This window comes from Bos taurus, chromosome 5 (genome assembly GCF_002263795.3).
Source record: "Bos taurus isolate L1 Dominette 01449 registration number 42190680 breed Hereford chromosome 5, ARS-UCD2.0, whole genome shotgun sequence".
NCBI classification, from domain to species: domain Eukaryota; kingdom Metazoa; phylum Chordata; class Mammalia; order Artiodactyla; family Bovidae; genus Bos; species Bos taurus.
In genome coordinates this window covers 90,821,134-90,834,632 of record NC_037332.1, presented here as the reverse complement: position 1 = coordinate 90,834,632, position 13,499 = coordinate 90,821,134, and the positions used below count along the sequence as shown (strand labels likewise).

The following is a 13,499-nucleotide window of genomic DNA, read 5'->3' as shown; positions in this document are numbered from 1 at the left end:
TCTCTGAAAATAACTTATCTCTGATTGAAGATCTTTATCTTCAGACATTCCTGAAAAGTGCTTTTTGAATGAATGGTCCTTCTTTCTCTAAGAGTTGATATTGGCAGACCCAGGTGTACAGTGAAGGTAATTTTTATAATTAGTACTTTTGTTTGCTTTTTGAGAGAATTTCCTGTATTAGAAAGTAGAATCTTTTGAAGTTTCTTATTCCAGTTCTTACCTCTCAAAGTTAGTATTGCAGGGACCTCCCTGGGCGCACATTTTCTTAATTGGCAGAGGGATCAGAAGGTGAGATAGGACTGTTTTCCTCGCTTTGTTTTTGTTCCTTTAGGGAACAGAGCCAAGCCAGTCCTTCCACATTCTGAGAAACAGGAAGTAATTGGAGATTTTTATACAGCAGTGTCGAACTTTGGCTTTTTACTTTAGAAAGCTGGTTGTATGGAGTTTCTCTGGTCAAAAACATGTGTTTTTGGTGAAACTGTATATGACACTGAATTCTTATGTTTTGGTTTTGGTAAGAAAACACCTAAAAAATCCTAGATGCCATGTAGAGTAGATGCTTCTAGGATCTAAAATGATAATACTGCTGTGAGTTCCTTAATGTGATCAGCTTTTAAGACTTTCCTGTTTTTTTAGTTTTATTGATAGATAATTAACAGATACTAAGACTTTCCTAAAACAGAGCTTCCAGCAGTAAGTTTTCCATTGTAGCCTACTCACATACTTGTTTGGTCTGAACTCTGGTTAGGAATTACGGTTTTGTTCCCTTTTTTAATAGAACATGAAAATTTATGCATTTGTTCAAACATTTGAGCCCCTAGTTTATGTTAAACATTGAGCAAAATAATATACTTAATTATTTATTATAATATATAATAAATATATATTTATATATTGTGATCCCAGGTCTAAACTGACCTCAGGCTGTACTGACTTGCTTCGTTATAAAGAATAATTAACCAGACAGACTTGGCCCTCACCCTTACGTAAGTTATAGTCCAAACCCAAAACCCCTGACATGGAATTAAATTACAAATCAAAAGTTTTAAGAATTCAAATTATTTTTTAATTGCATGAGAAAAGGTGAAATTAACTGAATGTGTTACCTAATCTGCCAGGCACTGAGATGCAAAGATGAAATAGTCAAGGTCTACAAACTAGAAATTCTCAGAGTTTCAAAATAGATTTTGATAGTTATTATTTAGGAATGTATCAATATTTATTGAGCACCCACTGTTTGATAGGTATGGTGCTAGGTGGTAGGGATAACACATTGTATGTTAATAGTGGGATGGTTTTTTGTTTATTTGCTTTTTGTTTTTCTCAGATTTTGAGAAAACAGTTATTTGCATTAAAGACAGCATTCTTTTTTTACTTCTTATTTTAAGTTCTTGTCTACTTGTTTTATGTAATATCTGCTCTTAATGGAACGCTTACTAGATCCAGGTGCTCTGCTGAATATTTATCTGCATTACATCATTTATTACATACATCTATGGACCTGTCCACCGGTAATTGAGCACTTCTGTACCATTTCATCTCCCTAAAAATGAGGAGTTCAAACCTGAGAGAACTGGTGGAGCTGGTATTCAAAAGGGGGATGGGTCGACAATTGTGGAAGTGAACCCTACCGGAAAACATTGTTTAGCAGTTGAGTTTCTTGATGCTTAAACTTCCACCTACAGTAAAGTAACCAATGATCAGATTATTAAGATAGACCAGATCAAAAAAGAGGCAATAGAGGATTTGTGATGTCCAGCTATGGAATTTATTCATCATTTCGTGTAACCAGGGTATCTATTGGGTTGTTCAAAAAAGTTTGTTTGGGTTTTTCCGTAAGATATTACAGAGAAATCCAAACGAACTTTTTGGCCAACTCAACATTATGGCCAGCTTTAAAAAAAAAAAATCATACTTCCATTCATTTCAATAAATATGGCTATTGCTATAAACCTAGGGTTTAAGTTTACAATAAAACTAAAAATAATAATCCATAAAACTAGCTTGAAAATTCGTGTATATCCTTACAGCCAGTTGTCTTGTGTAAAGGTAGTTATCTTATGCTTGATGGCATTAGGAATTGGTAGCTTGAAGAAGGTCTGCTTTTTAGTAAAGTTTTCAATTTCTTACAGATTCTAGGCTTCCAGTTACTTCACAGTTCTCCATTTAAGCTACTAACAGAGTGGTATCTAAGGTACTACTCTGGTGTTATTCTAGTTTTGCTTGTCTGGTATTCACCTGTTTTAGTGTTGCCTGGTCTCCATCTGAACATATCCCTGGCTCCCTTATTTCTCCTGGAGTAGAAACCTTGTATTGTCTTGAAGGGTGCAGAACAGCATTGTTTGTGGTTGTGATCCTAGGTATAAACTGGGATCAGTCAGGCTGTACTGACTTGCTTTGTTATTACCCTAAATTATCTTTTGACAGCAAATCAGGTATGATTTTTAACTTGACCATCTTTTTTTTGTATTTTAAGTCACTTGCAAGTGATGAGATGTCTCTCTTGTCATTTCTGCTTTTAAATGGCATTAAATTAGGATTAGCTCCTGAATCATTCAATTGATGTTGTACAACTTAGACTATAGACCAGACAATAATTTACTGAATCAAACATTCCAGGTATTTTCTAGCGTGCCTTTAACTTTGCTGGGTGCAAATGGGAATTCTCAGCCTCTAACTGTCATAAAAAGGGTTTTCTTACTGTTTAGTAATACAAATTAAAACACAGCTGGAAATGAAGTAGTTAGCCCAGTCTTACAGATATTAGCCTCCCTCTGTTTATTTCCTCCTGTTTGTATTCCTAGAAGCAAACAGCTGTGCATTCAGTTTTTTCCCTTTATTCCTTTACTTAAGATCTGGCTCTCAAAAGAAATAAACTGGGCATTTAGACTTAGAAAAATTGCCTTATCTCTCTTAGGTGAAACAATGATTTATCCATAATGTTAAAAATTTTTTTGAAGCAAATTTACCCAGAATTTCAGCATCACCGATTTTGGTAATCTGCTGTTTTCACTTGATGGTCGTTGTAACATTTTCTTACATGTCTATAGAGTCATTATCCGCCTGCCAATGCAGGAGACTTGGGTTTAATCCCTGGGTTGAGGAGATGCCCTGGAGATGGAAATGGTAACCCATTCCAGTATTCTTACCTGGAAAATTACATGGACAGAGGAGCATGGCGGGCTACAGTCCATGGGGTCACAAAAAGTCAGACACAAATGAGCACGCGCTCACAGAGTCATTATAATGTTAACCTCTGCATAGAATTCCATTGTTCAACATTTCATTTAAAACTCTCTGCAGTTCACTTAGTTCTAAAACAGCATTACTTTCAGTAATGAATCACATCCATTTTAAACTTTACTGTTCAGATGTCTTTTCTGGACATTGCACTGATTAAATATTAGTATTCTCTTAGAGCCATTAATGCTATGCAAATTAGCATAGGTTAAAATTTTCAGTTCAGAGAAAATCGGGTATGAATAAATGAAAACTTTTAATTTGAATAGTGGAAATTACTACCCAAAGTATTTAAAGTATTTCTTAGTCTGAAATCCATACAAAGCCTTGAGGAAAATGTCAACGATCTTAGTGAGTTCATTTTTTATCTACTGAGCATTGTTCATGCGTATCAATTTTTGTGTAATTGGTAGTAGTAAACTTTATTATAGCAAGTTGATGTGATTTCTTCAACTGATAAGCTGTCTGTAGTGGAATCAAGGTGATTTTATGGTGTGGCATATCCCTGGGTCAGGAAGCTCCACTGGAGGAAGGTATGGCAACCCACTCCATTATTCTTGCCTCAAGAATCCCATGGAGCCTAGAGGGGTACGGTCCATATAGGCTTGCACAGAGTGGGCACGACTGAAGCAACTTAGCACACACACACACACATCATAGGGCATAGTTGGCTAGAGCTTCCCTAGTATCTCAGTGGCATAGACCCTGCCTGCCAATGCAAGAGATGGGTGTTCAGTCCCTGGGTTGGGAAGATCTCCTGGAGAAGGAAGTGACAACCCACTCCAGTATTCTTGCCTGGGAAATGCCACGGACAGAGGAGGCTGACAGGCTGCAGTCCATGGGGTTGCAAAAGAGTCAGACATGACTTAGTGACTGAACAGCAACACCATAGTTGGCTTCTGTGATTTAGTGATAGATCACTACATATCTCTCATTTAGTTAACATATTATGTATCTATCATCCATGGACTTATTTTCACTCTATTAAATCTTTTTTTAAAGTATATATTAACTAAACAACTTCATAATATAGTGTTTTCTGTATTTATTCTATGACATAGAGACATACCATAATCCAAGTGTTGTTCTTTTTTTTTTTAGATAAAGTCCTTGCTATTGGACATGATAATCACTTCCTCCCCATTCCTATCATCATTATCATCATTTACCTTATAGTATGATCTTTTTTTGCCGAAATCATAAATTATTCCTTTTCTTTTAAATCAAAGAATTTTTAACTTTAGTTATTATATGGCAGCCAAAATAGTATATTATGTGAAGTAAAATTTTGTTTCTGAGTATAAAAGAAATGCTTCTTCTGGAAAATACAGAAAATTAATACTAAGAAATTACCTATATTCTACCATTCATATATACCAACTGTTGACATATATTCTTTTCAGTTTTTTTAATGTACATTTATACACATAAGAGGGTTGAGATCTTAGTATGCACATTCATAACTTGATACCTTTAATATGTCTGGGGGACTTCCCTGTCAGTCCAGTGGTTAAGACTGCACTTTCACTGCAGGGGTCATGGGTTCCATCCCTGATGAGGGAGCTAAGATCCTGCATGCCATGGGGTGTGGCTGAAAAAAAATACTGTAATACTGTGTGTGTGTATGTCTAAAATATTTTCTATTAAATACACTGACTTCCACATCTTTCCAGTAACTGTTGGAGAAGCAGTACATGCTGGTGATAAATTCAGGCAGTTTATGTAAAGGGATGTTAAGAGGGCTGAAAAAATTCTTATGCTTTCAGTCCCTCTGTCGACAATTTCTTTTTTTATAATGACTGCACAGTATTTATTATATAGATGTATCATAATGTATTTCATTAATTTCCTATTTTCAGTGGTTAGTTTTTCTTATCTTTTTTGTTAAAGCAATTTAATTCTATGATAAACATCTTTGAACATAAATTCCTTAGGAATTTTTTTTAAGACAAGTATACTGTTGTAGAATTGCTGGATCAGTGAGTATAAATTTTAAACTTTTGATACTTTATAGTAAAGTATTTTAAAATTAATTTAATGAGAGAGTACAAAGACATTATAATTTTATTATTGTCTTAAGAAATAACTTTTTGCTACTTGAATATCCTGTGGTGGCTACATACCAAAATAAAATCAATAGTGTTAGTAGTAATAGCTCATATTTATAAAAGAAAACAGTAAGGTTTTTGTTTTCATTTTATTTTAAAAAATATTTATAAATTTTTATTTATTTGGCTGTGCCAGGTCTTAGACGTATCACATAGGGTCACACGCTTTAGTCGCAGTGTGTGGGATCTGATTCCCTGAGAAGGCAGAGTCTTTCTTAGCCACTGAGCCACCAGGAAGTCCCTGTTTTCATTTTAAATCAACGGATTTGTTGTAGAAACACGTTAGTGTTTTATATTAGAAGTGTTTAGAGTATTCCCTGAAGAAAGAGAGTAGGAAAACTGAAGTATTTTTATGGAATATTTTTCTTTCATTCTTCAATTCTACCTTCATTGTTTAAAAGAAAAAGAAAAACGGATTTCTCTTTCTGTCCCTCTCTCATAGCTTATTTTGAGTTTATCACTGGGAAAACACTTCAGTGAATGTCATAGAATTTCCATCTGAATTGGCCAAAATGTGTTTGTCTTTCCGAAGACTGAAATGTAGTTAACCTCACTTGTAAGAAAATCCCTAATGTGCTAAGAGCAGACGGGTCTAATAGTCCACTACATTATTAAAACACAGTCCCAGTCTGTGATTCCAGTGTGCCCCAGAGGTTACTGTTTTAAAACTTGCAGACTTAATAGATAGAATCTTGCACAAAGTAAAAGCCAACCTTTTGTAGATTTCAAAATGGAACCTTTACTTTTCTAAAGTGTGTGTTGGCCAGTCTTGCTTCTCTAGGATTAGCAGGTATTGAGATACTGATATGTTGAGAATATGCCAGTAAAACAATTTCTAGGAGCAAAAACTTTCTGGCATTACAAGAAGAGGATTTACTATAACATATGTGCCTTTGGAAATTAACCAAGATTGAGTTCTGTGTGTGCCAGCTTCCAAACAGAACTGAGAATGTACTTTGCTTCAGGGCATAGGGAAGAAATGCAATCTTGATTATCCAAATTAGATAACCCTTTAAAAACAGAGTGAGTAGATTTTTCTGGGGTCAAAAATAGTCTTACTTTGTTCCTGTGGTATGAATTTGTACACATTTATTTAAGTAAATGGCCGAAAAAAAAAATAGTCACCTGATGTAAATCAGAGATCTTTTAACCTCTGAAAAGCAATTATACCATGATGCAATCATCTTTGGGAAAATGCAGGAAGTTCACAATTAGGTTTATTGCTTTAGCAATTGCTTTGTGTTTATGTTGAAATACAAGTTTGTTTTAATATAAAATGGAATTATTATACATTTACCTTAGTTAAATGTTTTTCCTTATTACAGAACTTACGCTTAAGTAATTAGAATGAGAGGACACGTTTCTACTCCAGCTTTCAGTTTACTCCCACTGGAAAGTTTTTAACATTAAATTGCTTTATTTAACAAATATTTACTGAGCTCCTACTATGTGCTAGATAAACACGCGCTGGTTTTTTTTCCCTGCCATCATATTGGTAGATGATTTTAAAGTAATGACCACTAATTTATGCATTATTCTTTCATAAGAAATAAGTTTCCATTTAATTTCAACTCTTCCATGTAAGAGTGTTATATTAAACCTTATTTTGGGAAAATGTTTTTTATTGAGGCAAGTAGGCAAAGAACATGGGCAGTATATGGATATGATCAAGTTTTCTTGAAAATGAAATTGCTGGATATAGTTCATCCTTTCTAGTCATTTCCATGCAGACAGTATTTTTTTTCTGGTAGTGTTTTAAGATTTAAAGGAACCAAAATTATAAGGCAGCCTCTGTCTATGCCCTTTCTAGTTCGACCATTCAGTTTTAGGATATATTCCTTATCAGATTGTTTTGTGAATTTAAAGAACAGAGCACTTGAACATTTCATCTTGTAAGAATGCGGCCCTTATGAATAAATTTAGATAGAAGTTTCATTCCAGGTATTATATCACCAAGGTAGTGATGAAGTAATAACTTGAAATTATAGGGGGAAAAACTAGACGGTATAATTAGACAAGTTCTACTGTGGTAAGTACCAGAGGGTCAGCACTCACAATTACTTTGGGAAATGCAGTTGGCTTTTTCATCTTCTTCGAGTGTTTACAGTCTTGGTGTGTTATCACATCCCAGTATTTTCAAGTAGCAGGAAGGTGGTGTTACATCACCTTGAGTTTAAAATATTCTTATTTGAATGTTAATTGCTACAGTAACAAAGTGTTTTCCTAAGGCCTATTTTACTTACACATCAGAAGCAAAAAAATCCTAGTTTTATTTTTCTATATGTCTTGTAACTGCACAATTTTTGCTATATCTTTTAAAAGAAATACATTGTATCATGTAAATAGTATTCCTCATGTTGATTTTCTGGTTACTTGAGAATGTGTTTTGTGTATGAAAAAGAAAGCATTCTATTGAAAAATGTTTTCATAGAAAAGTAGCATAGAAAAATAACCAGTTTGTATGTTTTAAAATTTATGTGAAAGCTTTGAATTCATACAGTAAATTAAGCTTGACTTAGCTGTGACTTTGTTTTTAACAACTGAAAATGTAATCAAATAAAATTTGTACAAAATAGTCCTTATAAAAATGTTTAGTGTGTGTTAGTCACTCAGTCTTTTCTGACTCCTTGTGACTCCATGGACTATAGACCATCGGTCTCCTCTCTCCATGGACTTCTCCAGACAAGAATACTGGAGTGGGTTGCCATTTCCTTCTCCAGGGTATCTTCCTGACCCAGGGATTGAACCCAAGTCTCCCGCATCACAGGCAGATTCTTTACTGTCTGAGCCACCAAGGAAGCCCTTATAAAATGTTCAGTTCAGTTCAGTCGCTCAGTCATGTCCGACTCTTTGCGACCCCATGAATCGCTGCACGCCAGGCCTCCCTGTCCATCACCAACTCCCGGAGTTCACTCAAACTCACGTCTGTCGAGTCAGTGATGCCATCCAGCTATCTCATCCTCTGTTGTCCCCTTCTCCTTCTGCCCCCAATCCCTCCCAGCATCAGAGTCTTTTCCAATGAGTCAACTCTTCATATGAGGTGGCCAAAGTACTGGAGTTTCAGCTTTAGCATCATTCCTTCCAAAGAACACCCAGGACTGATCTCCTTTAGAATGGACTGGTTGGATCTCCTTGCAGTCCAAGGGACTCTCAAGAGTCTTCTCTAACACCACAGTTCAAAAGCATCAATTCTTTGGCACTCAGCTTTCCTCACAGTCCAACTCTCACATCCATACATGACCACTGGAAAAACCATAGCCTTGACTAGACGGACCTTTGTTGCCAAAGTAATGTCTCTGCTTTTGAATATGCTGTCTAGGTTGGTCGTAACTTTCCTTCCAAGGAATAAGCGTCTTTTAATTTCATGGCTGCAATCACCCATCATCTTAATGTTTTTATCGTTTCTTAAACTTTTGCTTTCTTTTTCACTGTCATTACTTTTGTTTGGTGCATAATTAGTAAAAGTAGTTCCTTGTCATGACCATGTTCAGACTTTAAATGATATATTTAGAACTTGCAGTGCATTGTCCCATAGAAACAATATTGTGTGGGTAAATCAGCCAACTCACAGTGTATAATACTGATAGTACTGGGAAACTTAATTCATTTGCAGTATTTTTTTTTTTTTGGACAGATAGATCCCTCTACCATTAACATGGTAAGGATTCTCCTTTCCCTTCCCCCTCTCTAACAAATCAAGCATGTTGGAGACCTCTTTCTCTAGCTTTAAGCTTCTGCAGATGGCTCCTGGGCTTGCTCTAGGGTCTCCCTTGAAGTTTGGTTCATGAAAGCTGGGGAGAAGAACCACATCAATACGAACCAACCTAAGCTTTCTGTTTGGACACTTCTTAGTCTGAACCGAGTGCTTGACTGACCCCTCTGCTACGAAGAACTAACCAGCAGGTCCTCTTTCTTCACTGTTCTCAGTTCAACTGGTACTTCTTTTCTTGCCTACTTCCAAGAGGGACGACACAGCTTTACTCTTTCTTCTTCCTTTAGAGCAGTTTCATCACCCATGGGGTGGTTTCTCCAGATGCGAATGGGTGTGTATGTGTTTCCTTTATTCATCCCTTCTTTCTTTCCTTCCGACACCAGGAAGATGAAAAATAAAAAGCTTTTGCTGCAGCCCACCTCCCTTCCCCAGCCTGTTCCCTCCATTACTCAGTTCTCTGTTCTGCTTCCTCATTGTTTTTGGGTATTAAAAAACTGATCTGTCCAGTTGAGAGTGGCACGCTGACTACCCTTGGCATTTTATTTCTCATCTTGGTGTTAGGGTTTAAGGAGCAAAGAGTCACGAAAGACACTTTGGAGTTTAGGAGAGGGAAATGGGTTTAGAGGCTGTGGATATAAATAATCTATCTGAGGGGAGAGGAGCAAAGGGAGGCAGAATTGGCCAAAGGTTTTGCTCTGTGTCCTCTTCCCAAAGTCCTTGCATTTGAAGCCAGGCAGAATGGAGAAGGGTGTGAGGTGGGCAGACTGGGGATGAGGAGGTAAAGGGTGGCGAATCTCTTGGAGTCGAGCACTGAGAGAGGGAACGTCTGCAGGGTCTTAACTGTCCTTTGAAGCAGAAGTTCTTAACCTTTTTAAAATCTGTGTTACACGTACATAGACAAATTTATGATTGCAAAGCCGTCCAGTCCTATTGAGATATAGATAAGACAATTTTCGAGCAAATTTGTGACATGGTAATATCTATGTCACATTAAATAAAACCCAGAAGTGAGTCTGGTCACTATGGTAATTTTGAAGTGGTGATGAGTGTAAATGATATTTCAGGATCTCTGCAGTAACTGTAACACGATATAAAATATGTGAATTCTATTGTTGATAAAAATCAGAGGTGTTGCTAATACCAGAGTGGCTTCTTGTCTGTGTTCATAATTAAAGGAAATGCTGAATTTCAGTTAGAAGGAAGATGAAGAATAATTTACTTCTCATTTAACATAATGGATTTTCTGAATTCCACTCACAGATGTCTGTATTTCCTCAGTTCCTTGGGGTACTATTTGTATGTAGGGAAAAAAACAAATTAGAGTGTATCTTTGTCTAAACTGTAGCCCCTCCCCCAATGAAACAAATTATACCTGCAAATACAGAACACAGGGAGAGAGCCATGTGTATTAAATTATTAAGAAATTTATAGGCTTGCATCAGAAGCTGTTTTGCATATCAGCAAACATCTACTGGGTGCCTGCCGAGTCAGATTACCAGTCTAGGTACCTTCAGACACGTATCTGCTTTTGTGTATTTTCTCTCATTTCTGAGTAGCTTTTAACTTGGGCCTTTTAAAATGGACACGTGAAATGGCTGACAAAGCACAAGGTAAGTTAGCTTTATAAAAGGAAAAGCCAAGGGAGCCTATGTTTTAAACAGGAAGAGGTTGTCTTTCTTTTTAATGAATTTCAGCACTTTTACAGAACAAAGATAACAAAATGAACGTTAAATTGACCTAGGACAAGTCATTTTCTTTCCCTGCCTCTCAGTTTCCTCGTATATAAATTGATAGCAGTTAACTATTCTCTCTCTTTCAGAGTCACTTGTTGTCAGAACTAGTGAATGAGATAGTGAAAGTAAATGCTTTTTTCTTAAAATTTTTTTTTTGATGTAGACCATTTCATTAAATTTGTTACAGTATTTTTACTTCTGTTTTATGGGGGATTTTTTGACCCTGAGGCATGTGATATATTAGATCCCTCACCAGGGATCGAACTCCCATCCCCTGCATTGGAAGGCAAAGTCCTAACCACTGGACTGCCAAGAAAGTGCCCTGTAAATACTTTTTAAGTGGCAAAGAACCTTACAAATGTAAGATGGTATCATTATTAGTCGTAGTGTCGGTAGTGGAAAGTAACTTAGAAAATTCACAGGATATGAAATGTGGTCAAGACAACTAAAATCTAAGACAGAATTTACAGTGGAATGTAATTCCAGACTGGTTTCATGTTCTTATTTTATGCAGGTAAAAAAAAAAAAAACCAAATTATATTCATCTATTGCCTATCAAGTGGCAGAAACAATGTGGGGTCTTTTCATATATTATCTCCTTAAATACTCAGAATAATTTGGTAAAGGTAGTTATTATAATCCAACCCCCTTTTAAGCAGATGAGGAAGGAAGGCATAAAAAAACTAGCTTGACTAACGTCACATCTACTTAACTAGGAACCAGAGTTTGAAGCCACTTGTATCTGTCTTTCTGTCATATTAACCAGAGAGGAGAGGTATGTGTGTGCGTGTGTGTGTTAGTGTCTCAGTCCTGTCTGACTCTTTGCGACCCCATGGACTGTAGCCCACCAGGCTCCTGTGTCCATGGGGATTCATTCCAGGCAAGAATCCTGGGGTGTGTTGCCATGCCCTCCTCTAGGGGATCTTCCCAACCCAGGGATCGAACCCAGGTCTCCATCATTGCAGGCAGATTCTTTACTGTCTGAGCTACCAGGGAAGTGCAGAGAGGAGGTGTTATGCCCCCAAATTTAGGTCTGCTCTCTGTTGCTGGTCAGTTCCAGTGTCCTCTTGGAAACTGTGGCTGACTTCTTGTTCATGTTTTCCATTCTGAGTTTTTCAGTGTGGGAAACTCACCCATCTCTTCTTATCTGCTAATTGGGAAAAATAAACTACTATTTGGGTCTATCACAAGTTTCTAATTTCCAAGTCTCACCTGGGTCGTCTGTAATGCTCAGTGACCCTTTAAATGGTCTCTCATCACCGCTACAGAGGTTATCTAACAACCCCCATCTCTTCTCTCTCTCGAGAAAAGTAAGGCTGCCTGATAAGAACTTGTTTTTCTTTCACAACCAAACCCAGATAGAGTTTTTTTTAATAAGAGTTTTACTTATTTAGTTTTTGGCTGCACCCTGCAGCGTGTTGGATCTTAGTTGCCTGACCAGGAATTGAACCCACATCCCCTGCACTGGAAAGCAGAGTCTTAACCAGTGGACAGCCAGGAAAGTCCCCAAGATATAGCTTTATCTCATCTTTGCTGTGTTGTGTTCAGTCACTGTCATGTCCGACTCTTTGCGACCCCTTGGACTGTAGTAGGCCAGGCTTCTCTGTCCGTGGAACTCTCCAAGCAAGAATACTGGAGTGGGTTGTTATTTCAGGGATTGAACCGCATCTCCTGCATTGGCAAGTGGACCTGTATTCAACATAAACAAACCCCCCTCTCCCCACTTCAATCGCACCCCCATTGTTTCCTCAACTTTTCTCCTCAGAAAACAACCAATTAAACAACCTCCTGCCAGGGGGAAAAAAAACAAAAGCAACCTTGCTCTGTCTTCCTTGAAGGCCCCAGGTTGGAGGACACACTCGTATTATGTAAAATTCCTCAAAGGTGATGGTTTTGGAGTTGCTGAAAATTTTTCTTTTGATAGGGTGAGAATGATGTTCCCATATAGATGGATAGGTTGCAGGTCTTCTAAGAAATATGTGAAGTTTGGTTTTATTTGGCACTCTGTAAGTGGCTTTATAAGGAGTATGAACTGTATCACACCATTCGGTCAAGCTTACATGCTGGCATCCTTATACCCAGTCCATTCCTGATGCTCAGCACACGTTTGTTGTTTTATTGAGGAACTTAGGATGTGAGCACCTCACTTCTCTGTTGTTTAACCCTAGTTTCTTTTCAATCACATAGTAAACCTTGGATCAAAAGAATCTTATTCTTGGAGAGGAACTTTTTATATTATCATCTTAGACATCATTTTTACAGATTTGGGGAGAGCGTTTAGTTCGCCCACATCCCTGCTGAGTTTTACACTTACGTTGACAGTGATAGAATCTTTGACATTCAGAGATAAAGCCTGAAGTATAGAGTATAGAAAAGAGTTCAAACTAGAAACCTGTAATACCTGTTCAGCTTGTGCAGTAACCAAGACCGGGCAAATGCTCTGCAGAAACCACTCTGGGGAACTTCCTACACAGTGATTTATGATGTCTTCTATTCTCTTGAATTTCTATATCTTTCTGTCAAACTATTCAAACACACGGACCACTTTAGCGGGTGTGGCTCCATCATAGCGATACTGTGAGCAGTTTTAAAGAGGGTTGTCAAAAGGGAAAGTGATCAGTATCATTCCAGGTATCATTATTTACCTGTGCTTTCAATTTATAAAATACATAGAAGCGTGGAACTTTTCACTTCGAGAGCAGAGAT

General features: G+C 37.1%; 1 protein-coding gene and 2 non-coding genes across 11 annotated transcripts in view; 2 read left to right on the top strand and 1 right to left on the bottom strand.

Moving 5' to 3' along the window:
• PLEKHA5 (pleckstrin homology domain containing A5) overlaps positions 1-13,499 on the top strand; it is a 262,176-nt gene that overhangs the window by 28,159 nt on the left and 220,518 nt on the right. The gene's annotated exons all lie outside the window — the stretch shown is intronic.
• MIR2285Y (microRNA mir-2285y) lies at positions 1,799-1,883 on the bottom strand. The gene has a single exon (NR_107828.1). It is a non-coding gene; the product is annotated as a microRNA mir-2285y (primary transcript).
• On the top strand, positions 1,802-1,881 carry MIR2284Z-6 (microRNA mir-2284z-6). Its single transcript, NR_107812.1, has one exon. It is a non-coding gene; the product is annotated as a microRNA mir-2284z-6 (primary transcript).